This window comes from Nomascus leucogenys, chromosome 10, assembly GCF_006542625.1.
Source record: "Nomascus leucogenys isolate Asia chromosome 10, Asia_NLE_v1, whole genome shotgun sequence".
Taxonomy (NCBI): Eukaryota; Metazoa; Chordata; class Mammalia; order Primates; family Hylobatidae; genus Nomascus; species Nomascus leucogenys.
In genome coordinates this window covers 19,734,338-19,760,900 of record NC_044390.1, presented here as the reverse complement: position 1 = coordinate 19,760,900, position 26,563 = coordinate 19,734,338, and positions in this window count along the sequence as shown.

The window sequence follows — 26,563 nt, the reverse complement described above, 5'->3', positions numbered from 1 at the left end:
ATATGTATAAAAATAATATATAACTAATACTGATTATGTATTATGTACTAATTCATATTAATTATATGGTATATGTTATGTTACACCATGTCATATCATACATTATATCATACTATATATTGAAAACTGACCATCATATTGTATTTATGAAAAGTATGTAAATACTCAAAAATAACCACAATTTTATAATTGAAATATGCTATGAAATCAGCTACAGTTTGAATGTAGGCTTACTACTATAGATTAGCTAACAATGGAACTAACAGATCCCAGATCAAATAATGCAAATTATTAATTAAATGTTCAATTGCTGATTGTGATAGAAACCACAGCTGAGTAATTATAAGTATTTGTAATATGTACATAATTTTCAGCATATTTTTTGTTTTTAATATTGATATGGTTTGGCTGGGTCCCCATCCAAATCTCATCTTGAATTGTAGTTCCCATAATCCCCACATGTCATGGGGGACCAAGTGGGAGGTAACTGAATCACGGGGGCAGTTACCTCCATGCTGTTCTTGTGATAGTTAATAAGTCTCATGAGATCTGATGGTTTTATAAAGGGTAGTTCCCCTGCACTCACTGTCTTGTCTGCAGCCATGTAAGATGTGCCTTTGCTTGTCCTTCATCTTCCATCATGATTGCGAGGCCTCCCAAGCCATGTGGAACTGTGAGTCCAGTAAATCTCTTTTTCTTTATAAATTACCCAGTCTTGGGTATTTCTTTATAACAGTATGAAAATGGACTAATACAAATAGTTTGGTTTATACAATCTTTTTGTTTTTGTTTGGTTTGGTTTTGGTTTTAGTGGAAGAGTTAAATAATGGGCAAAGAATGGTTTCTCATATGACATCCTAGAAAAACAAAAGTATAAGGAAAGAACAGTAGAGTGGTAGAAACAGAGAAGGATAGAGATGGGGTTGACTACAGGGTTAGTTTGTTTTTGTTGCTATAAAATTGCTATAAATTACCCATACCTGGGTGGGGTTGGGTAATTCATAAAAATGATTAATTGGCTTTTGGTTCTAAAGGCTTTACAGGAAGCATTGTGCTGGAATCTGCTCCTGGTGAGGGCTTAAGGAAGTTTCTAATCATGGGAGAAGGCAAAGGGGAGCCAACATGTTACATGGCAAGACAGGAAGCAAGAGAGAGGAAGGAGGAGGTGCCAGGCTCCTTTAAACAACTTGCTCTTGTGCACAAAATTACAGAACAAGAACTCCCTCATTACTGTAAGGATGGCGCCAAACTATTTATGAGGGATTTGCTCCCATGACACAAACGCCTCCCACCAGGACCCATTTCCAACAGAGAGGATCACATTGTAACATGAGATTTGGAGGGGATAAACATCCAAGCCATAACAGCTACCAAGAGTCATAGGGGAATTTTGGGGAGTAATGGAACTGTTCTTTAACTTTATTATGGCAGAGGTGTCATAACTCCACATATCTGTTACAACTTGCAGAACTGAAAAAAAAAATGTGTTCCTTGATTTAAAAATCTAAATTCGGCCTCTGAAACATGAAGCAACAATTAATTGAAATATTTTAAAAGTATTCAAAATTAATGTGCTACGTAGACTGAAAAATTATGACACTCATTCAAGAATACCCCATTTGGAAGGTTAGTATTGTTTGAACATTGTATTCATTTGCTAGGGCAGCAATACGAAGCACCCAGAATGAGTGGTTTAAATAATAGAAATTTATTATCTCGAATTCTGAAGCTTAGAAGTCCGAGATCAAAAGATTGGCAGTTTTCTTTTGAATCCTCCCTCTTTGGCTGTACATAACTGTCTTCTACTTCTATCTACACATCGTCGTCTCTCTGTACTTCTCTGTGTCCAGATTTTCTCTCCTTGTGAGGACAGTGGTCATATTGGATTAGGGTGCCCACTAAAATCTCATTTTAATTTAGTTACTTATTTAAAGATCCTGTAAACCAAAAATAAAATTCTAAGCCCCCGATGATATAAATGAAACCCTCCTCTCAGCTAAGGGCTTTCAAAAGTTAACCTGTAAAACTAGTTCAGGCTATGATGAGAAGGGGAAGTCCAACATGCCTCATTACCATTAACACCAACACTGATAGAATAGATTCTTTGAGTCTGATAAGAAATACTTACAATCTATTGTCTTTAAAGCCTGTTACCTGGAGGCTTCAACTGTATGATAAAACCTTGGTCTCCACAACCCCTTATGACAACCCAGATATTCTAATGATTCCAGGTCTTCAAATAATAACTCAGCCAATTGCCAATCAGAAAATATTTGAGGATCATTGGTTTAAAGTAACTTTTGTTTTGGTCTCAGGTTGTTTTATAAGAATAGGGACATATATTTCTCATTGTTTTTAGGAACTGTTGCTCAAACCAAAGAACTAGAACCCAGGACATGTTAAATTAACATTGCGACTCTGATTCTTTATGCAGATTGCACACAAAGGTGTATATTTGTATTTTCATTCATCTTACATATCTTTTCCTCACAGTCAAATAATTAAAGTAATTTTCAGGTACAATAATTTTTCTAAGAATGTTTGGCAAGATCTCTGCCAAACAAGTCTATTTAACTACAAATTGTTGCTTTGTTTATCCCTTGATGTAAAACCAATTTTCTTTTGAAGGCTACCAATCTAGGAACTTTTGCATTTAGGTGAGTGCGAAAGTAATTGTGGTTCTTGCATTGTTGGAATTTGCCATCTGATAATGGAATACATTCTTAAATAAACGTTGTTATGTTATATATCATTTTAATGGGTGTTTCTTGCTTTATGTTTTTCTGCTAATGACTTTTTACTTGCTGTTTGTTTTATGTTTATTTTAGACTATGGAAATGATGTTAGACAAAAGCAAATTTGAGCAATTTTCTTATTTGAGTCCAAAATGGGTCATAATGCAGTGGAGAAAACTTGCAACATCAACAACGCATTTAGCCCAGGAACTGCTAACGAATATACAATGCAGTGGTGGTTCAACATGGATACATATGTAATGAACCTGCACATTGTGCACATGTACTCTAAAACCTAAAGTATAATAAAAAACAAAAAAAAAGAAGAAGTTTTGCAAAGGAGACGAGAACCTTGAAGATGAGGAGCATCACGGCCAGCCATCAGAAGCTGACAATGACCAGCTGAAAGCACTGATTGAAGTGATCTCTTACAACTACAGGAGAAGTCGCCAAAGAACTCAATGTCGACCATGGTCATTTGGCATTTGAAGCAAATTGGAAAGATGAGAAAACTTGATAAGTGGGTGCCTCATGATCTGAGCAAAAATAAAAAAAAAATCAACCTTTCGAAGTGCTGCCTTCTCTTATTCTACACAACAACAATGAACAATTTCTCAATTGGATTGTGATGTGTGACAACAGGTGGATTTTACATGACAACTGGTGATGACCAGCTCAGTAGTTGGGCCAAGAAGAAGCTCCAAAGCACTTCCCAAAGCCAAATTTGCACCAAAAAAAGGTCATGGTCACTGTTGGTGGTCTGCTGCCAGTCTGATCCACTACTGTTTTCTGAATCCTGTCTGGCAAAACCATTACATCTGAGAATTATGCTCAGCAAATCGATGAGATGCACTGAAAACTGCAACATCTGCAGCGTCATTAGTTAACAAAAAGGACCCAGTTCTTCTCTGCGATAACGCCTGACTGCACGTGGCACAACCAACACTTCACAAGTTGAATGAATTGGGCTACGAAGTTTTGCCTCATCTGCCATATTTGCCCAATATCTTGCCAACCGACTGCCACTTCTTTATTTTTATTATTTTATTTTATTTATTTATTTATTTATTTTGAGACAGCGTCTCACTCTGTCACCGAGGCTGGAGTACAGTGGCACAATCTCGGCTCACTGCAACCTCTGCCTCCGAGGTTCAAGTGATACTCCTGCCTCAGCCTCCTGCTGACTACCACTTCTTAAAGTATCTTGACAACTTTTTTGCAGGGAAAATGTTTCCACAACCAGCAGGATGCAGAAAATGCTTTCCAAAAGTTTGTCAAATCCTGAAGCACAAATTTTTACTACAATAATAAACTTATTTCTCATTGGCAAAAATGTGTTGATTGTAATCGTTTCCATTTTGATTAATAAAGATGTGTTTCAGTCTAGTTACAATGATTTAAAATTCACCATCCAAAACTGCAATTATGTTTGCATCAACCTAGTAGAATAATTATACCATAGACAAAATTACAAGGCAAATGAATTATTTCTTTAACTGAATGCAAATTTATTCATGAAGAGAGTAACATTTGCACCAGAAAATCATTGCTGAAGCCAGGAATTTTCCAGAGGGAAATTTGTTAATGACCCTTTAGCTATTCAGAGAATAATCTTTTTCAAAGCTTGATAACATCTATAACTCTCTCCCTAAGACAAAATTTACTAAGGTTTTTAAAAAATAAAAAAGGTGTTTTTTTTCTATTTTTATGAACATAATATTACTTAAACCATCATCTAAATTAGGATTTCTCCACTGCAGCATATTACTATTTTGGACCAGATAATTCTCATTGTTGAGGGTATAAGGGGCATTTCAAGATGTTTTCCAGCAACTCTGGTCTCTGCTAGGTTCTAGTAGCAATTACTCAGTCATGACAATCTAAAATGTCTCTTGAAATTGCCAAATGTTTCTTGGGAGACAAAATTGCTTCTAATTAAAAAATACTAACCTAAATATATGTCTACCCTATTCTGCTCACATTTTACTAAGGGTATTTATTTTCAACCACAAATATGACAGTCAAACATTTTCTGGAAGTCTATGGTATTTCTGGATGCTGCAATGATAAAAATGGACTTTAAATGAATTAATACATGTAGTCATTGAAGAAAAGGGGCCTTTGTTAGGGTTTACAGGGAGAAAAATAATATATTTCTTTATCTGGTAGAAATAAGATACTTGAGTTAAAGATTTGTCTTCTCTATGCTGACTCAGAAGCTGTGTTAGGACCCACGACTGGATGTTACAGTGAAAGATACTAAAACGGAATAGAAGAAGAATTTAAATAATTAGAACCTTGCTAAAATGGTGTTTAAATGTTTATTAAAAATTACTTAGGATTACCAAGATTTAAAAACTAATAATGATTTTTTGTGTGGGGGGACATAATATTACTTAAGTTATCATCTAAATCAGGATTTCTTAACTGTAGCACTATTGCTATTTTGGACAAGACACTTAAATTACTACTGAGTATTAACTATTGATAATATACCATCTTGAATTACCAGCTCAGGTTCTCTGTACATTTCAACTATTGTGGTATTTATATTTTGATAATTTGTAAGAGTCTTTTTTAAAGAAAAGCCATTAACTTTTGCTTGCTATATGTAATACATATGTCACTACTATGTTTAATTTTTTCACTCTATTTTGATTATTTTCAATATAGAGCTCTGGTTAAATTATTTTTTACTCCAAGCCATTAATTTGTTGCTGTTATTTATCCATTGCTTTTATGTCTAGTAAGCTCTTTCCCATAATTAGAAAAACAAACACTCACCTGAATATTTCTTGACTCTGTTTTTAATTTGTTTAGTAACATTTATGTTCTGTCATTATTAAAGGACTTCTAACTCCAGGCTACTGAATCTTCAAAAACTGAGAAAAGAATTTATTTACTGAATGCCTACAGCATGCCTGGGTGGTTCAAAAGTTTCATCCTATACAACCTTATTTAACATACCATCACTATTAACAAGGTATAATTATTCTTGGTTTACAGATGAGGATATTGAAAACCACAAAATGTAATAGTTCTATCAATGCCACACAGTTACATGCAGTGGAGCAGACATTTAGACCAGTTCTGCTTGACCGGAAGCTCATGTTCTTTCAATTACAGCAACACTCAACAAGCAATAGGGAGCATCTTAGACTTTCCAGTGGGAAAAATGACATGATCGAAGCTGTGCTTTAAGAAAATCTATTTAGCAGGCCGGGCGCGGTGGCTCCCGCCTGTAATCCCAGCACTTTGGGAGGCCGAGGCAGGCGGATCACGAGGTCAGGAGATAGAGACCATCCTGGCTAACACGGTGAAACCCCGTCTCTACTAAAAATACAAAAAATTAGCTGGGCGAGGTGGCGGGCACCTGTAGTCCCAGCTACGCGGGAGGCTGAGGCAGGAGAATGGCGTGAACCCCGGGGGGCGGAGCCTGCAGTGAGCCGAGATCGTGCCACTGCACTCCAGCCTGGGTGAAAGAGTGAGACTCCTTCTCAAAAAAAAAAAAAAAAAAAAAAAAGTCCATTTAGTAGAAGCGGACATGGAACATTTTTAAAAAGGACAGTCTGAATGCTATTGAAATAGCCAAGTCAAGGCTAATGAAATCCCTGGGTCTGAATGAGTGTAGTCACTGGAAACTGAAGAGGAAGAAATAGAAAAGAGGTATTATGGAAAGATAATTTACAGAAAAGGGTAACTGATTCAATGTTGATGTCAGTAAGTAGAGGTGTTAAAGATTATTAGGAATTTCCTGATAATTCAAATAGAAAGAACATATAAGCAGTTTTTTTTTTTTAATATGAAGTTTTTCTAAGGAAGATTGTGACCTCAAGTTTGGACATCCTGAGGCACTAAATGCAGAGGAAGAGCCTTTGGTGGAAGTTTAAAACTTGAAATTGCAACCTGGGACATGAGAAACGGGGTTAAAATTTATTGCTAGATGTGGGAGTCATCTGCACTGATTTAATAGAAACCATGAGATTGCCAAGGGTAAGAGTTGAAATGAGAATCATCATGGGCAGATTCATGAAAAATATTTATATTTAAGTGGTGAGAACAGGAAAAGAATCTAGATACAAAAATACAAGGAGTGAGCAAAAAGTAGAAAGGGACGCAAAGAAAAATATTTGATGTTTGCAACTGATTAGTGTTTTATTTTATCTTTCTTTGGCTCTTAACTGTCACCCGAAGGCTCTGACATCAGAAATGACTCCCATCCCTGATCGAGAGTCTCGCCAACCTCACAGATGCTGGCCTCTTGGCACCTGCCTAGCTCTCGGGTCTGACCTTCAGTCCTGCTGGCCTCCTATTATTTCCCTCACCCTAGGTTTGGCCCCTGGAACCTCTCCCTCCTGTGTACCACACCCCACGTGCTATGGAGCCCATTGTGGGGGCAGGGAGAGAGGTCTCCCCTGAGGATCTACTGCCCCATGGGGCTGTTGAGTTGGGCAGAATCCTGGGCCTCCAGAGGCCTTTGCTCACACAGACTCCTTCTCCCTGTTCCTGGCACCTTCCCTTCCCAGGATCATGCAATAGTCAGAGTCCTTCTTTCCAGGGGACTGGGCCATGGGTCCTCCACCCATATGTCCATCCTCCTTTCCATGTAAGTGCTGTTTGGGCAGGAGTCACCATGCAAGGGTGACGTCAACAACCATGTACCAAGCCACTGCAGCTGCTGCCACTCTGCAGCCTGTACAGAAGAAACTGAATCTTTTTCATATTCTCATAAATCAATGTGAGTTTTTGATAGAAAACTATAATGATTATTTAAATTTATCATTAGTTGCAAACAGTAAATATTTTTAAACAGCATAGACATATACTGTCAGTATCATACCCATATCCCCTCCCACTAATCAGATTAGTACATAGCTGACTAAATTCCAACATCTAGCCCCTGCATTACTTTGCTTGAGAGTTTTCTCTGGTCTCCAGAATCTGCTGTACTTGCTCACCCTATAGGCGAGTAGTGTCAGAGAGTTTCCCTCCAACCCCCAGCCCTCAGCCACTATTTGATGGAACTTAGTAAATAAATACCCCAGCTCCTTTGCACCTTGGATAGGATAACTTTGAAGCATATTGTCTACGTTGGCTATGCCAGTACCCTGACATGTTTAAGTTACTCTCAGAAAGAACTTGCCTAATAACAAAAGCTTTATTGGCTATCTTTTCTTTTATCATTGCCCTAGTAGTGTTTCTTGATATCACTTACAAAGTAAACTTCTTGTGCTCTTAAACTCAACACTGCTTCATGATCTGCTTCTGGGAGAACCCAAATGAAAACAGAACATGAAGGATGATAAAGGTTATTAGAAACAGAAAAGTGACTGCTGATCTTAAAGACAGATGAGGAACAGATGAATTGAGTGTAAGAAAACCAAGAATAAGAGAGTGTTTGGAAATGCCAGGCTATCTGAGGTTATGTTGAGGGAAGCTGAGAAAAGCATTCGAACTTGGTCTGAGTAAAAAATTATCTGCCTTGAGTAATGTGAAGGGGGATGTTAAGAATCTGGAAAAGAGTAGATGAAGTTTGGAACAGCTGTGGTGTATAACATGATAAGCTGTCAATCAGGGTTAAAAATATTTTATGATAGTGTCAAATAATGAAAAGCATATTTTTCTTCAATCACGCAGACATGCATAGGAATTCTGGCCTTACCTCACTGTGTGAACATGTGCAAGATATTTAGCATCTCTGGCCTCATTTTCTACATCTGTGAAATGATAATAAGGTTCAGCAATCAAGGATCGATGGATTAAATGCAGCAACATGTAGGAGCCTAGCACATGGTAAATAATTAAGAAATTTAAGCTGTTACCCCAACTGAGAGAGAAAAGAATCCAGCTGAAATTTGATTGCATGAGTTTAGAGCAGCGATACTCAGCTTGGTATTGTGTAACTTAAAAAAAAAAAATAGAATGTTCATCTCTGTTACAGAGATCTTGGAATAAGAAACACCTACGTGTTCCAAGTTTTTCCTTTCCCAGGGGTTCTCATGGACTTACACGTGCTATTTTTGATAACTTACTACATTTGTCTAGGCGTGCACTTAAAAGGGTAACAAAAATAAAAGTAACTTCAGTTTCAGCTTTGTGAGTGCTTTACATGGGTATTATTTTTCAGACAATGAATAGTATCTGATTATTTTGGTAAATCAGACTTAAGCCTTCCTTCTCAGCCTTATTTATAGATTAAAACAATGAACTTAATACTAACTTAAAAAAATTTCAAGCACACATTGTTACATCGCCAACAGAAGTTACAACCTCAAATGAACTTCCTTGTTCTTAATACATATTCTAATTTATTTTTAAAATTTTCTTTTTTCAAAGTAGATTGGTCTTTATATACTTACATTCTTTTCATTATTAGACTTTAATAACATTGTCATTACAGCAAAAAACCCTACCTTACTATTATTTCTATAGCTCCCAACAATTGAATCCTGGGACTTTTCTGTACTGAAGAATGTTCCATGTGCATTTTTGAAGAATGTGTACTCTACTATTGTTAGATGGAATGTTCTATAGATGTCTATTAGTTCTAGTAGTTTAAAGTTGTCAAGTCTTCTGTTTCCTTGTGGATCTTTCGTCTAGTTGTTCTATCCACTATTAAAAGTGGAGTATTGAAGCCTCAAGCTATTATTCTTATTTTTAAAAATTTTTCCCTTAAAATCTGTTAGTTTCTTTTTCATATATTTTGGAATTTTTCATTATTGTTAGTAACCATTTTTATCTTAAAGTCTACTTTGTCTAATACTAATATAGCCACTCCACCTTTCTTTTAGTTACTGCTTGAATGGTGTATCTTTTCCCATCCTTTTCTTTTAAATCTGCATATACCTTTGAAGTGGGATCTTGTTATTGTTGTTTAATCTATTCTGTCCAATTTCTGCCTTTTGATTGGAATGTTTAATCCATTTTCCTTTAATGTTACTACTGATAATGAAGGATTTATATCTGCTATTGTGTTACTTATTTTCTCTTTGTCTTATTACTTTATGATGTCATTGTTTCTCTATTTTTTATTACCTACTTTTTGGTGAAATAAGTATTTTTAAGTATACAACTTTAATTCTGCCGATATTTCTTTTACTACATTTTTGCATTGTTTTCTTAGTGATTTCCCAAAGAACTATAACTAAAACTGATAACAATTTAGTTTGGACTAATACCAACTACTTTAGATCATATACGAAAACTTTGCTCCTATATAGTTCCATCGTCTCCGCATACTTCTGTGTTTCTATTGCCATAAAAATTACATCCTTATACATTATATTTTCATGTATACTTTTTTAGTTCATTTGGGAGGCTATTAAAAAATACTACAGACCTGGTAGTTCAAAAACAATAGAAATTTATCTCGTATAGTTTTGGAAAGACCAAGACCAAAGTTTTGTTCGATTTGATGTCTGGTGAGGGCCTCAACTTTGGTTCATAGATGGTGCCTTCTAGCTGTGTCTTCACCTGGTAGAACGGGCAAGGCAGCTTTCTGGGGCCTCTTTTATAAGAACACTAATCTCATTTGGGAGGGCTGACCCTCAAAACTTAATTACCTCCAAATACCCCACTTTCTAAAACCATCACATTGATAATTACATTTTCAGACATGAATTTCAGGGCACACAAACATTCAGACCATAACATAAGCATTAGCTTATGCAGTCATTTTACAACTTAGAAGAAAAAACAGTTACAAACAAAATATATTTATGCTTTAAAAATATTGCTTTCCTATGCAGTGCTCTTTGCGGTGCTCATTATTTATTTTGTTTGGAGATACTGTATTGTTTCCTTTCACTTCAGCCTGAAGGACTCCCTTGAGAGTTTCATGTGGGCAAGACAACTAGTGAAAAATTACATGTTTTTGTTTGGTTGTCTGTTTTGTTTTGTTTTCAATCTGAGAATGTCTTAAGGTCTTCTTCATTTTTGAAGGATAATTTTGCTAATACAGAATTTTTGGTCGTCAGTCTTTTGCTTCAACCTTTTGAAGATGTTATCTTAGTGCCTTTTGAATTCCAGGTTTCTAATGAGAAACCATACATCAATCTTATTGTACATCTCTTTTTTTGTGTTGAGGCACTTTTTCCTTGCACTTTTCAGGATCCTCTCTTCTTTTTCAGCTCTTTACGGTTGGATTTGTATATGTCTGTGTTGATCTTTATCAGTTTATTCTATTGGGTGTTTGTTGAGCTTCTTGAATGTGTAGATTAACATTTTTCATCAAATGTGAGAAGTTTTGGCTATAAAATTTTAAATAATATCCATTCCTTCTGGGATTCTCATTATGAATGTGTTGGTATCCATGAGTCTTTGAGCTTTTGCTTATTTATATTTATTTATTACTTTTAAATTTGTGTCCTCAGGCTAAATAAGTATAATTGACTTATTTTTCAAATTCACGGATACTTCCTTCTACCAGTTCAAATCTGCTGTTGAGTTTTTCTAGTGCATTTTCATTTACTTAAAATGCTTTTCAGCTACTGGATATCTTTTTAAAAAATATTCTTATCTCATTGTTGATATTCTCTATTTCCTGAAATAGTATTCTCATACTGTAGTTCTTTAGACAATGTTTTCTTTAGTTCTTTGAGCATATTTAAAATAACTGGTTAAATCTTTGTCTAGTAAGTCCTACAAATGTGCTTTTTCATGGGCAATTTCTGTCTACTTCTTTGTTATTCCTGTATATGTATCTAACTTTCATGATTCTTTACATGTCATAAATTTTGTAGAAAATTCGACATTTTAAAAATATAACGTGACAACTCTAGAAATAAGATTCTATCCTTTTCTCATTGTTTATAGTTATTGCTATTTGTTATTGCTTTTGGTGTTGTTTCTTTTTATTTGCCTAATGGCTTTCCTGAATTAATTTTGTAAGTCAATATTTATCATTATTTATAGCCACTGAAGTCTCTGCTTGATTAGTTTGGTGACTAGCGATTTATAGTGCATAGATTTCCTTAAATGTCATGTTTAAGTCAATTTTCACGTTGTTGATAAAGCCAAACCTGAGACTGGGCAATTTACAAAAGAAAGAGATTTATCAGACTCAACAGTTCTACATGGCTGGAGAGGCTTCACAATCATGGTAGAAGGTGAAAGACATTTCTTACATGGCGGCAGCAAGAGAGAAGAGAGCTTGTGCAGGGAAACTACCCTTTTTAAAACTATCAGATCTTGTGAGCCTTGTTTGCTATCACAAGAACAGCATGGGAAAGACCTGCCCCCCCATGATTCAATTATCTTTCATTGGGTCCCTCCCACAACATGTGGGAATTCTGAGAGCTACAAGATGAGATTTAAGTGGGGACACATAGCCAAACCATATCATTCCACTCCTGGCCCCTAGCAAATCGCATGTCTTCACATTTGAAAACCAATCATGTCTTCCTTGCAGTGCCCCAAAGACTTAACTCTTTTCAGCATTAACTCAAAAGTCCACACTCCAATGTCTCATCTGAGACAAGGCAAGTCCCTCCCATCTATGAGCCTGTAAAATCAAAAGTAAGTTAGCTACTTCCTAGATACAATGGGGATATAGGCATTGGGTAAATATAGCCATTCCAAATGGGAGAAATTGGCCAAGACAATGGGACTCCAGGCCCCGTGCAAGTCTGAAATGCAGCAGGGCAGTCAAATCTTAAATCTCTAAAATGATCTCCTTTGACTCCATGTCTTGCTTCCGGGTCACACTGATGCAAGACGTTCCCATGGTCTTGGGCAGCTCTGTCCCTGTGGCTTTGCAGGGTACTGCCTCCCTCCTGGCTGCTTTCACAGACTTCTATTGAGTGTCTGCAGCTTTTCCTGGCACACAGTGCAAGCTGTTGGTGGATCTACCATTCTGGGGTCTGGAGGACAGTGCCCCTCTAGTCCCAGCTCCACTAGGCTGTGCCCCATGGAGAACTCTGTATGGGAGTTCCCACCCCATATTTGACTTGCACACTCTCCCAGCAGAGGTTCTCCATGAGCACCCTGCCCCTGCAGCAAACTTCCAATTGGACATCCAAGCATTTCCATACATCCTGTCAAACCTAGGCAGAAATTCCCAAACCTCAGTTCTTGACTTCTGTGCACCTGCAGGCTTAACACCACATGGAAGCTGCCAAAGTGTGGGGCTTGCACCATCAGAAGCCATGGCCTGAGCTGTACCTTGGCCACTTTTTGTCATGGCCAGAGAGGCTGGGATGCAGGGCATCAAGTCCCTAGACTGCATATAGCAAAGGGCCTCTGGTTCTGGTCCAAAAAACCATTTTTTCCTCCTAGGTTTGCAGGCCTGTGATGGGAGAGGCTGCCGCAAAGGTCTCTGACATGACCTGAAGACATTTCCCCCATTGTCTTGGGTATTAAGATTTGGCTCCTCATAACTCATGCAAATTTCTGCAGCCAGCTTGAATTTCTCCTCAGAAGATGAGATTTTCTGTTCTATCACATTGTCAGGCCACACATTTTCCATACTTCTATGCTCTGTTTCCCTCTAAAACCGAATGCCTTTAACAGCACCCAAGTCACCTCTTGAATGCTTTGCTGCTTAGAAATGTGTTCCACCAGAAACCCTAAATCATCTCACTCAAGTTCAAAATCCCACAGATCTCCAGGACATGGGCAAAATTCCACCAGTTTCTTTGCTAAAACATAGCAAGAGTCACCTTTGTTCCAGTTCCCAACAAATTCCTCATCTCCATCTGAGATGACTTCAGCCTGGATTTCATTGTCCATATCACTCTCAGCATTTTGGTCAAAGCCATTTGACAAGTCTCTAGGGAGTTCCAAACTTTCCCACATTTTCCTATCTTCTGAGCTGTCCAAACTGTTCCAATCTCTGCCTGCTACTGAGTTCCAAAGTTGCTTCCACATTTTGAGGTATCTACAGCAGTGCCCCACTCTATTGGTACCAATTTTCTGTTTTAGTCTATTTTCACACTGCTGATAAAGGCATACTCAAGACTGGGCAATTTACAAAAGAAATAGTTTTATTGGACTCACAGATGTACATGGGTGGGGAGGCCTCACAATCATGGAAGAAGGTGAAAGGCACTTCCTATATGGCAGCAGCAAGAGAGAAGAGAGATTGTGCAGGCAAACTTTCCTTTTTAAAACTATCAGATCTCATGAGACTTATTTGCTATCACAAGAACAGCATGGGAAAGAGCTGCCCCCATGATTCAATTATCTTTCACTGGTTCCCTCCCATAACACATAGGAATTATGGGAGCTAAAAGATGAGATTTGGGTGGGGACACAGAGCCAAACCACACCATGCCATGAACAATTATGTCCCTCTGGATTTCTCAATGGACTAAATGTGTGTTATGGTGTGTGTTCAGTGCTCAGGCACACAATTTATAACTGTAACATAACCTTCAGTTCTTCTTTTCCAGTGCCTCATAGTCTGCCAGAGGTGAGAATCTAGGGCCTTCTCAGATCTTTCCTGGGTGCAACCTCATACGTGCATGTTCCTTCTAGATTCCCAGGAATATACTGGGACATTTCAACCTCTTGAAACCTCTTCTAGGTTTGCAGACTACCAACTTTTTGTTATATCCTCACATGCAGAAGAAGATGAGAGAGTTTTCCAGGATCTCTTTCATAAGGGCACTACTCATTTATAAGGGATCCAGCCTCATGACCTAATTACATGTCAAAGGCCCTACCTCCTAATACCATCACTATCACGTTGTAAGTTAGGAGTTCAACATATAAATGGGAGAAGGGGCACATGCCTTCAGTCTCTTGTAAATGACCGTTTTAAGTAGATGGGTGTTTTGGAGGAGCTCCAATCTCATGATGTCCCCTTCAGTTGATACTAGCACGCTTGTTTTCACCATAGTGGTGGAGCTGTGCTTTCCAAGGCTAACGCAGAGCTGAAGAGAGAGAGGTGGGAATAGGGGTAATTACAAACAAAATACAGTTTACTGTTCTCTATATTTAGCCATTTGTCTCAAATAAATAATTTCAGGTTCTTGTAAACTGTTGGTTAACTCTTAGGTTTCTAAAAAACTTATTTTGACAGTTTTTGCCAGTGTTTTTATTAAATAAATAGGCTAACTTTGGATCCCACCCTAACACAAAGAAATTACAGTAAATATATTTTTTCCTTCTTTTGTTTTGAAAAACTACAACAAAAATGTATAATGATCTACAAAAATTGCAACATGGTTCATCTAAGGCAAACTAAAGCATCATTAGTATGTTAGAGCAAAAGTGAAAAATTGCCAGACCTATAAAAATGTCCAAAAAGAGAAGTACATCTCTGTAATCAGAATAAATTGGCTCTAGTGAAAGATAAAAATTGCCTTAATTGAAAAAACAGTTAAAAAAGAAAGTAAAGTGTTCCAACAAAGAGAAGATGGTCAGTAGGGTCAGAGTACTACTGAGAGGCACAATTCAAGTGTAGAAATTGTCCAAGGGCACGTGACATCCTCTACCTCTTCAACTTTCTCTGGACACACACGTGTTATCCTTGTTTATAGCTTTTTACGTGATTTTTGTATAATAACTAAATCCAGCTAAAATAGCATGAGGATAAAAGAGTGGAATAGGCACTCTTTATACTCAAAATCTCTTTACTTGGGGTAAAACTACAATTGCTGGTAATGAAGAGCAGAGGCTTTGAAGAGAATCAAATCTAAATTTAAATTTGACTCTTCTACTTAATAGTTCTGTGACATTAAGTTCCTTACTCTCTGGAAACCTTATTTTTCTCATAGGTAAAATCTAGAACTTTGTAATAAACTAAATAATGTATGTAAAACTTTTAGTTCAGTGTCTAGCATATAAGGAGTGCTAAATAAATGATAGCTATGATTTATGTGAGTATTAGTATAGCCCGTAATAAATGTCTGTTTTTATAAATGAGGAGTTCTCTTGAGTCCGCAGTTTAAAAAAAAAACATAAATTTAAATAAGGTCTGGTATTCAGACCTTATTATTTTACATGTAAATGTGCACCACATACAACTTGACCAATAGTTAATTTATGTATTGCAATTAACAAGTGAGTATAACCAAAGTGTGGTTCTATCACTCCTACTTTTTTGTGTTATTGGAAAAAAAATCCAGAGTTGTTTAAGATGAAAGGCTGAATAATTTTATTCATTTGTGTTACTATCTTATTGTTCTTGCTTTGTGTCTCTATAAGTCTGAATTGTTTTCTAATGTGTCATAACATTTTCTTCTGTTTATACCATGCTTGTTTTTGTCTGATGTCAGATCAAGTACTCTACTGCGGAAAAGTCTTGACATCCTTCAACATGCCTTTATAATCACTCATCATTCAAACTCAGCTATACAATCTATATCTGAAACATTGTTATTGTTATAAATATTTCTTTCCTAATTACCATTTCATAGATCAACAGAATATTACATTTTCTTTCTCACAAAAACAAAATAATAATTGTCACTACCAATTATTGAGGATCAACTATAAGGTAGGCACTGACCCAGTCCCAGGAATAATAATAATGAGTACTCTATATTGAGAAAGGTTTTATGCATATCTCATTAGTCTATACAACAAATGTATAAATGAAATATTCTTATTTTAGGAGTGAGAACAATGAGATTTTTGAAAGCTACATGAGTAGAAAATTGAAGAGCTTTATTTTTAATCTAGTACAAAATGCATGCTCTTTATATTTTACCATACAGCCACTCCATATAAATGCATGCAAAAATATTTCCCTTTAAGTCATATTGTTACAAAGGTCTTCTCCAGTGATGTTGGAGTGACATTATAGGTTGCTTGTAAATGTAACAATTGTTTTCAAATTTAGCATTGCTTCTAAGACTGTTCTGCTTTACTTAAAACTGTTCTTGTTGGTTGACTATTGATTCCTCCTCTCATGCATATCTTGCTCTTCCTTCTATATGTCTTTTATCCATGACTTCTGGCATTAAATATATTTAATGGTTTCATAGTCATTAACATATAAATTATGCTAGATCCCACTCTTACACTCCTTGTTCCATAAGTTATCCAGCACTGTTTCAGTTAGTAAGCATGCATACCCACACAAAACACACACACACACACACACACATACCCCAATATTACTGAATAAACCACCTAAAAATCCTATGGGTTAAAACAATAATTTTTCTCATAGTCTGGGGGTCAACTGAGGGTAAGCAGATTTGGCTGGACTCAGCTAAAAGTCTTGCTGATCTCAGGCATCCAGGCATCTGAAAATAGACTGATAAAGATTGGGTTCTACCCCTACTTTTTTTTCCCATATGAGATATTTGGCTCTGGACATTTTATTTCATTGTGATGTAATATGCACAAAAGAGGATCACCAACAATGCAAGTACTTTTCAAACCTCTGCTTTTATAACTTCTGCTAAAATTATATTGGACAAAACAAGTCTCTGAATTCTCTGAATCCTGGATAAAAATGTAGACTGCTATAGTTAACATTACATCTCATGTATGTGGATGGCATATGACATACACAAATCTACTCTGGAGCCAGTTCATTCTCGTCATAGCTCAGGAAGAGCCATCGCACTAAATTTACTATCAACCTTACCTACCAACAGAAAAATAACGTTCACACAATTCAGTCTTCTTCCTTGTATATAATGGTGAATTAAGATAGGAGTCATTAGTGTACCATCCTCATTTGTTTACTACACAAATAAATGGGCCACCTCTCTTTAGTTTTCACCTTTTCGGGGAGCATGATATAAAGGGTAATTAATTCATGAGAAATATGTAAGTGAACTAAAAATAATTGAAATTGTCAGTCTGCAAATTACCCAGGTTGGTGCAGAAACACTTTTTCAACAGTGGGGAAGGTGTTTCTTAAATATATTATATTGCTTGTCCCCAAATAGCTGTCATTTCTGTATATTCTTTGTATAAGAAAATAGAAAAATATTAAAATAAGGAAAGTTGGTGAATTATGATTAGTAGCAAATGTGTGGTGATAATTTTAAATTTGACTTGAGATAAAGCTTAAATAATTGTTTTAATAACACAGATAAGGTAGAAGCTTTTCCTTTTAAGATGTAATAATACATATATCTACATATAAATACATGTATCTCAAGCTAATATAAATAAAGCTAATTTATATTGATATGAAGCTATTATATAAATATATATATATATACTGAAGTATATATATATATTTAAAATTATTTGCATCTGGAAGAACTTATTGTCTTTGTATAGCATATCAAATAATTCCAGAATTTCATGGGTATTTCCTATTTAGTAAAACTCATATTCTTTTTCCATTCAATACTGGAAGGTAAACAGTTTATCTTGAAAATCAGCTGGAAACTTTTGACAGATACTTCATCATTGCCTGAGTTACAGCTTTCTCTGACACATCGATGAATCCTTGGTCTTCCCAAGGCTTGTGAATTTTCTGATGGTCTGAAGGGATTTGGCTATTTCTACTTCTTAAACTGAATTACTGGGCTTATAACAGAGAATTATAATAGCTGTTTATTTTAAGAATGTTCCACACCATAATCTTTGGAATAAATTTTCAGACCCAATTTCTATAATTTAAACTAAAATTTGCCACCTCTTCAAATAATTCCACTGAAGGAAATTAGATGAGAATATGAAATACATCTTCAGTACCCTTCTCTTCTAATTCATCTACACACACACACACACACACACACACACACACACAGTGACAATGACAACAGAGAGTCAACACTGACTTCTTAGCCCCTAGTTAGGCAGATGTCATTTTACTTTGATTCCAATTTCAAAAATATTTAGCATCTTAAAATAATGAACCCAGAAATTCAACAAATAAGGTCCCTTATCTTTCACTAAATTAACATCATTTTAAAAGCAAACATGTTGGTTGAAGTGATTTGTTACGTGATCTTCAATATAATTACATGATTAAAATAAAAATATATAATTTGTATTCAGCATTCGTTCATTATATAACAAAATTTTACTCTGAAATGACATTAATTACTGGCCTAGAATTAGAGACCAGGCTTTTACAAAGTTGAAAATGATTGATAGTATACACTTAGGATCATATAATACTAAAATCATTCAATTATTTATTTATTTCTAGATATACATTCATCCTCAAAGCATGTATGTATAGATTTTATGAATCGCTTAACCGTTTTGCATCTCTTTCCATATGTTAAGTATGTCAATAATACACATGGCAAAAGCATAACCATTAATAACCTTACAGAGGTGTAATTTAAGTAACTTTAAATCATTACAGTCACCTTCCAGTTGCCAGGCTCTCTTGAAAATATGTAATTATTAAGTTGATTAAGTAACTGTCAATGTTTCTAATGGCAACCAAGAAAAGCAATCTTGAAGGTTAGCATTTTGAAAAGTTTCAAAGGAAAAAAATTGGAAAAAATTATCTGACTACCTCTAACAATATTATGAAAAACAGCAAAGAGAACATTTTGAAAATGTGTAAGTCCTGTGCAAATTTGTTGACAAGGTTCTAAGGATAGCTTTAATTTTCCCAAAGAAAACTATTTGAGCCAGTATAATTACTTTAGTGTGTTTATATTTTTGTTTAGACAAAAATTATAATTAGTTATAATTGGTTTTTTGTTGTTGTTGTTTTTGAGACTGAGTCTTGCTCTGTCACCCAGGCTGGAGTGCAGTGGCTGGATCTGAGCTCACTGCATATTCCACCTCCTGGATTCAAGCAATTCTCCTTCCTCAGCCTCCCAAGTAGCTGAGGTTATAGGTGCCCACCACCACACCCAGCTAATTTTTGTATTTTTAGTAGACATATGGTTTCACCTTATTGGCCAGGCTGGTCTTGAACTCCTGACCTCAAGTGATCTGCCCACCTCGGCCTCCCAAAGAGCTGGGATTATAGGCGTGAGCCACCACACTTGGCCTGTCTAAATATAATTGTTGATTCATTCATTACAGTATTTAAAGCAAGGTTGTAAAAGTTTTGATAGTCTACTATACTTTTTAAATGAGGTATACTTCTCTTACGGTAGGAATGTGTGTCATTTTAGAGTAAAATTGCATTATATAATAAATTAATGCTGAATACAAATTATGTATTTTTATTTTAACCATATAGTTTAATTGAATGGAAGATCATTAATAAATCATTTCAACCAACACAATTTTACTTTTAAAATTATGTTAATTTAATGAAAGAGACCTTATTTGTTGAATTTCTAGGTCCATTCTATTAAAATGCTAACCATTTTTGAAACTGGAATCAAAGCAAGGTGATTTCTGCCTATCTAGTGGCTAAGAAGTCAGTGTTGACTCTCTGCTTGTTATTGTCACTGTGTGTGCGTGTGTGTAGATGAATTAGAAGAGAAGGGTGCTGAAGACATGTTCTCATCCAATTGTTCTCAGTTTAATTATTTGAAAAGATGGCAAAATTTAGTTTAAAGTATACCTGAATCCCAAATTGTGCCTAAAAATTTATTGCAACGATTATGCTATGGATATTCTTAAAATTAAAACTATTGTGTATACCAATCATTCTCTATCATAGTCCGGCAATTCAGTTTAGAAAGTAGAAATAGCCAAATCCCTTCAGACCATCAGAGAATTTATAAACCTTGGGAAGGCCAAGGATTTATTGATGTGTCGCAGAAAGCTGTCACTCAGGTATTGGTGAAGTATCTGTCAAAAGTTTCCAGCTGATTTTCAAGATAAACTGTTTACCTTCCAGCATGGAACAGAAAAATAATGAGTTTTACTAAATAGGAAATACACATGAAATTCTGGAATTATTTGATATGCTATACAATGACAATCAATTCTTCAAGACGCAAATAATTTCAAGATAATAAGCACAGGCTTTGTCAGCTTACACTGTGCAAACTCCTGGAAGTGATTCAGACAATCATTTAGACTGATTAAATAAGTAAGGAAGAGATCTTAGTAATTAGACTGATTAAATAGTAAGGAAGAGATCTCCTGTGATATTAAAGATTAAAGTGAACTGGTGCTATATGGAATTATACTTTAGTTGCCTTTTTAAATATGTATATTTTGTTTTTTTATAGAGCTTCTAAGAAATTGGCGATGTGTTTTACAATTTACAAGGGCTATAAATAGAGGAAATGTGTACTTTACAAAGAAAAATACCTGCCCAATTACATTTTATTTGTAAATGCTCTTTCTAAAATGATTGAAGTCACATTTTCCATCTTGAGAAGGCAGAAATTTTCCATAGAATTTTCTTGATCTATTTTATTATATTGAAAAACTTTTCTCATAAAGTCATAGGTAAGCTTTTATTGAGCTTTGTCTTTACTTTGTCTTATTATTGCTAATTCAATATTTTTTCTTTCCCTACTTTTTCTACGAATCTCTCAAGTTATAATCTATAGTTTCCTCTGACATTCTATATTTATTATTGTATTATCAGGACATAATATCTATTTCAGTTTCTGAACTTCAGCACTAATGACATTATGGGTCATGTAATTCTTTGTTGTCGGGAACTGCCTTGTGCATTGTAGAATATTTAGCAACATCTCTGGCCACTACCCACTGGATGTCAGCACCAAGGCCTCCTTACCCCATCTGTGACAACCGAAATTATCTCCAGACACAGCCAAATGTTCTCTGGAGGGCAAAATGACTCCACTTGAGAACTACTAATCTATATAGTACTTGTTACATGGCTTGGTAAAGTTTACATATGGAACTATGATTCAAAACCCAGGTCTCTCTAGTTCTTACAAAACCCAGGTCCCTCTATTTCTTACAGTTTGTGTGATCTTGGGCCTCAGTTGTGTAACCTCTGAAATGTAAATAATACATTTCTTATAGAATTGTTATTTAAATTGAATGGGATAGTATATGTTTTAAAAATAACAATTTATACCTTTTACTATAAAGAAAATTTAAAAGTAGCATTTAGGGATGAAAGGAAGACAGACCATATCTAGAGCTGTTTATGTATATATTATTATCATTTCAATCCAACAATTTTGAAAATTACTTGTTTTATCTTGTAAAGTCATTATTGGCATATATTTTTGATCCAACTTCTTGCTCTTTTCCTTCATTTCCTTAGACATAATACTTTGTAAAGGTATAAAACATTTTGTCACCTTCCTTGTTATAATTCCTCGTGTAATTGAGCAAAAGTTTTGAGTTCGATAGCACACTATAACTACACTCAACTATGCCCATTATTTTATGCTTTCATTATTCGTTCCAACTACTAGCCTTAACTTTCAATCTTGTTATTTCTCTTCATGCATTGACCACTGAAATTTGTTCCTACTCTAATAGGGAATTAGACACCGGAAGTGATATCCATTTGTGTGTATCATATCTTTTATTGGTCAACATAATTTATTCCTGCCAGCCTTGAATATTAGCCAACCTTTAGTGACTTGATCTGACTCAAATTCATGAAAAATTGGGAACAGGAGAAACTCTTAAGAGACTATTTCAGTAATCTGAAAGAACAATGATAACAAAGAAGAGATGGATATTAGAACTATGTAGATATGAATCAGGTTGGATATCAATGATGAGCAAAATGATGGTATCTGAAGTAACTTAAGTTTTGTGGGACATGAATGACTTATTAGACTGAAGAATCATGGGAGTAAAGATGTGTGCATTTTGCTATCTAACTATATATGTATATGTAGGTATGTATACACATGTCTTTATATATATGTATGCATATATAGAAGTTAAAGCTTTAAGATGAATCATAAAAAAATAAAATTTTCCAGTATTAGAATTATTCATATCATGTAAATCTTTTTAGGGGGCCAATTAATTTTTAAAGTCTTAGATTAAATGAGTAATTTACTTATGAAAAAAAATATCAGCCATCATATGATTGCTAATGGCCGGAAGATGACAACATACTCTTAGAACGTATTACTATAGTTCACAAACTATGACTTTGTGACAGCTATATAATTTTTAGTGCAATTATGAAGTAGAAAAAGCATTGTGATGTTGGAAAAAAATGCTTCAAAATCAGTTCTTGCACTAAGACATTATGTAATAACATAGTTGCTACTGCTTCATATTTTTTTCTTGCAAGTAGAAGAAATTGTCATATATTCCCTCTTTTACATTGTTAACTTTTATACTAATATATTAATCAGATTTGAAAGTATTATCAGAAATTATTGCTTTTCTTTTCATACCTCTAAAAGTTCGAATAGTTCATCTTAAACTTCAGATCCTTCTACAAAAGTTAAATTTAATCCAACATCCTTTGAATATTTTACCTCCATTGCTCTCTTTCACCAGTTTGATAAGAGCTTATGAAGCAAACCTCAGAAAATGGTTTTAAATGAATATGTCATTTAATGAACTAACACCATGAAGCTTCAAATGTCAATAGGATAATGAGTTAGCTTTCAGTGAGAAACAAATAATATGGTATTATAAAACATTATTTTAAATTAAAAGAGATTTGCTAATTCTGGAAAAGTTATCCTCTCTCATTACATAATGTAATCCTACAAATGGTGAATTAATACTATGAAAAAAATTTAATATAAAGTAAAATTAATGTATATATTATGTAATATAAATAGATGTATGTAATATAGATATATGCACAGATACATAAGTAGACACACAATAAACTCATAATAATAACTGAGCCTGCTTTATAGTTGACTTCTTTTTTTATAAGTAGAAGTTATATACTTCTACTTATTAAAAAGATAAAGATATAGTATAGTGAATACCTAAACCAGTAACATGGTCATTTATTATCATTTTCAAGTATTATGTATTATACATAATTGTATGTGCTATACTTTTATAAGACTGGCAACACAGTACATTTGTTTACACCAACATCATCACAACCACCAGTGAGTAATGCATTTCTGTACAACATTATGATGGCTACAATGTCACTAGTCAATAGGAATTTATCAGCTCCATTGTAATCTTATGGACCACCATCATGTGTGGTCCATTGTTCACTGAAACCCTATTATGTGGCTATGACTGTATGCTTCAAACATCATGTCACACACAATACATATATACAATTATATCCTTAAATTAAAAAAAATTAATTCATTTTGGGGACAAAAAGACTGAAACCAAAGTAGAAACTGGGCCCCATTCTCATATTGTGGTTCAACTTGGAAAGAATTCACTTCCAAGCTCATTCTGGGTGGGTAATGGCAGAATTTATTTCCTCTTTTCCTGTATGACTGAGGGTCCTTGGTTTTTGCTGGCTATTGGCAGGAAGATACCCTCAGAGCCTGGAGCCTGCAGGCTGTTCTCAAAGTCTACTCCCAGTTTCTTGCCTTGTGAGCTTCTCCAACATAGTTTCAAGGAGAGTTTTTAGCTCCAGTGTGCTAAGGTGGAGCATTATATAATAGCATAATTACAAGAGTGACATCTCAAGTTTCCTATATTATATAACTGAATCATGGGAGTAACACTGTTTTACTTTTGCTGTATTCTATGGTTGTAAGAAAGTCACTGGTCCTGCCTGTGGAAGGGGATCACACAAAGGAGTAAATGCCAGGATAGGAATCATTTGAGGGATCACATTAGGGTCTGCCACCAAACAAGTTTTGAATAACTTAGAGAATATGAGACATAAAGGAATCAAATAAATGGAGCCAGGAAAAAATTACATACGCTAGTGCATGCATTTGGGGATTAGGGATATTTTTCCATTTTTGTACTCTATATGTTCTGTTTCATGATTGTGTTAGGTTTGTAATAAAAAGTGATTGATTTTAAAAGTTTGCCAAAAGAGGGAATACAGTATTATCATTCTTCTGAAACATAATTTTTTCAAAAATTACTACTGACCCACAAATTATAAATTCCGAGGTTTTTTGTGGTGAAATTTGTACTATTAATATTTCCTCTTAACTTCCTTGGGGCCACTCAGTTCCAATTACCCAGTTATTCTCCAGACATTGTTATCATAGTTAGTGCATTTCTATCTTGACGCTCTCAACATAGGTATTGATTGTCTTCTTAACTGTCCACTCTTCTCACCCTATTTTTTGGTGATCACAATCTGTCCTTCTGCTTCAACTGTCATTTCAATGTAAATTATACTTAAATTTTTTCCTCCAGAAACTGTATCATCTGAAATGCAAGGCCTTTTTTATTGCTACATGAATGGGCTTTTTTAAGTCCAGTAACATGACTAGACATGTGTACTTCATATCTTGCCATCATGTCAAACTCAAGAAATAAAACTGAAGTCAAAATTCTACTAAACTTTTACTCCTAAATTATTTCTTTTATGTTAGTGATAATTTTCCTCACAAGTTCTCTTATACATTTATCATTTTCACATTAGTCCGTCTTATTTTATTCCATTATTTTATGCCTGGAGCCAAGCTATTATAGAAGTAAGGTACAAAAAAACAAAAATACAAATAAAATAAAATTTGGGCCTTGTCCTGAGGAGTAATTTGATAATTAACCAGCTGTGTAATGCTGAATGCTGTGGTTATGATACAAAACCATGCTAAGGAAATACCTGTAAGTCTAACAGGAAACCAATCTAAAGTGTTGGAAGATGCCTCTAATTTCAAACTGGGTGGTCTTAGAAGAGAGGACCACTAAATTTGATCTTGAAGTCAGATTGTCAGTAAAAAGATACATGGATAAAAAAAGAGCTTCTCTGTCTGAAGAAATAGCATTTATAAAGGCATACAGTCACCTAATTATAAAATATTCTTGACCTGACTCTTACTCTAACATTTTATGTCACATGTAGTTCAGTGCTTTACTCCAGTCCTTTATTCTAACTTCAGAACATTCCTCTTACATTTTGCATTTTCTTTGCTGCAATTTGGTTTAGACTTTCAGTGACTCTTACCTGGACTCATCTTCTGATTCCTAGCTGATGTTTCTGCCTTTCCTCTGTTCTAATGCCAACTCATACTACTCACCAAAGTCAAATAAGTGTAACTACATTAGAAATTAATTGAATTTGGTCTTGAAGTTTTAATTAGAGCTTTTCATCATTCCAATTCAAGAATCATTGGAGGTTTGTGTCATTTTCTAAATATTAAAGAGATAAGAAAAGTAAAACTTGGAACCTTATAAAAGTAATATAATTTATGATGTAAATAAGAGATGGGTAGATAGACACAGACAGAAGGAAGAGAACAGAAGATTACATGATTGATGAAGCAGTATAGGGAAAAAAATAAAAAAGATTCTTCCAGAGAGATCATCAAAAGTCACAGACAAAGTTGAGCACAGTGGCTTGTGCCTGTAAATCCCTGCACTTTGGGAGGCCAAGGCAGGTGGATCACTTGAGATCAGGAGTTGGAAACCAGCCTTGCCAACATGGTGAAAACCTACCTTTACTAAAAATACAAAAAATTAGCTGGATGTGGCGGCGTGCTCCCTTAATCCCAGCTACTTGGGAGGCTGAGGCAGAAGAGTCACTTGAACCCGGGAAAGAGGTTGCAGTGAGCCGAGATCACACCACTGCCCTCCCTCCAGCCTGGGCAACAGAGTGAGACTCTGTCTAAAAAAACAAAAAAAGAAAAAGAAAAAAAAAAAGGAAGTGATTTGTAGATGACTTAATGATTAGGTGAAAAAAAAAGAGGAAATAAGAAAAGAATCTGAGTAGATACAAAAGCATGTAGACTGTCAAAAAGTCATAAATATCTTGCATACAAGATACTTGGAAATGGTTAGTAGTCTGCTTCAGCTAGGAAAAAAAATATGAAAATCTGAATGGTTGGAAATCTCCAGAACTCCTAGGATGAATGCTAAGCTTCTTAACTTGAAATTTAAGGTTTTTATGATAATCTCAGTGATCTTTTAGTTATTTCTTTCTACATTTGTTATACCTCCACCATATTAGAGTTCTCCGGAGAAACAGC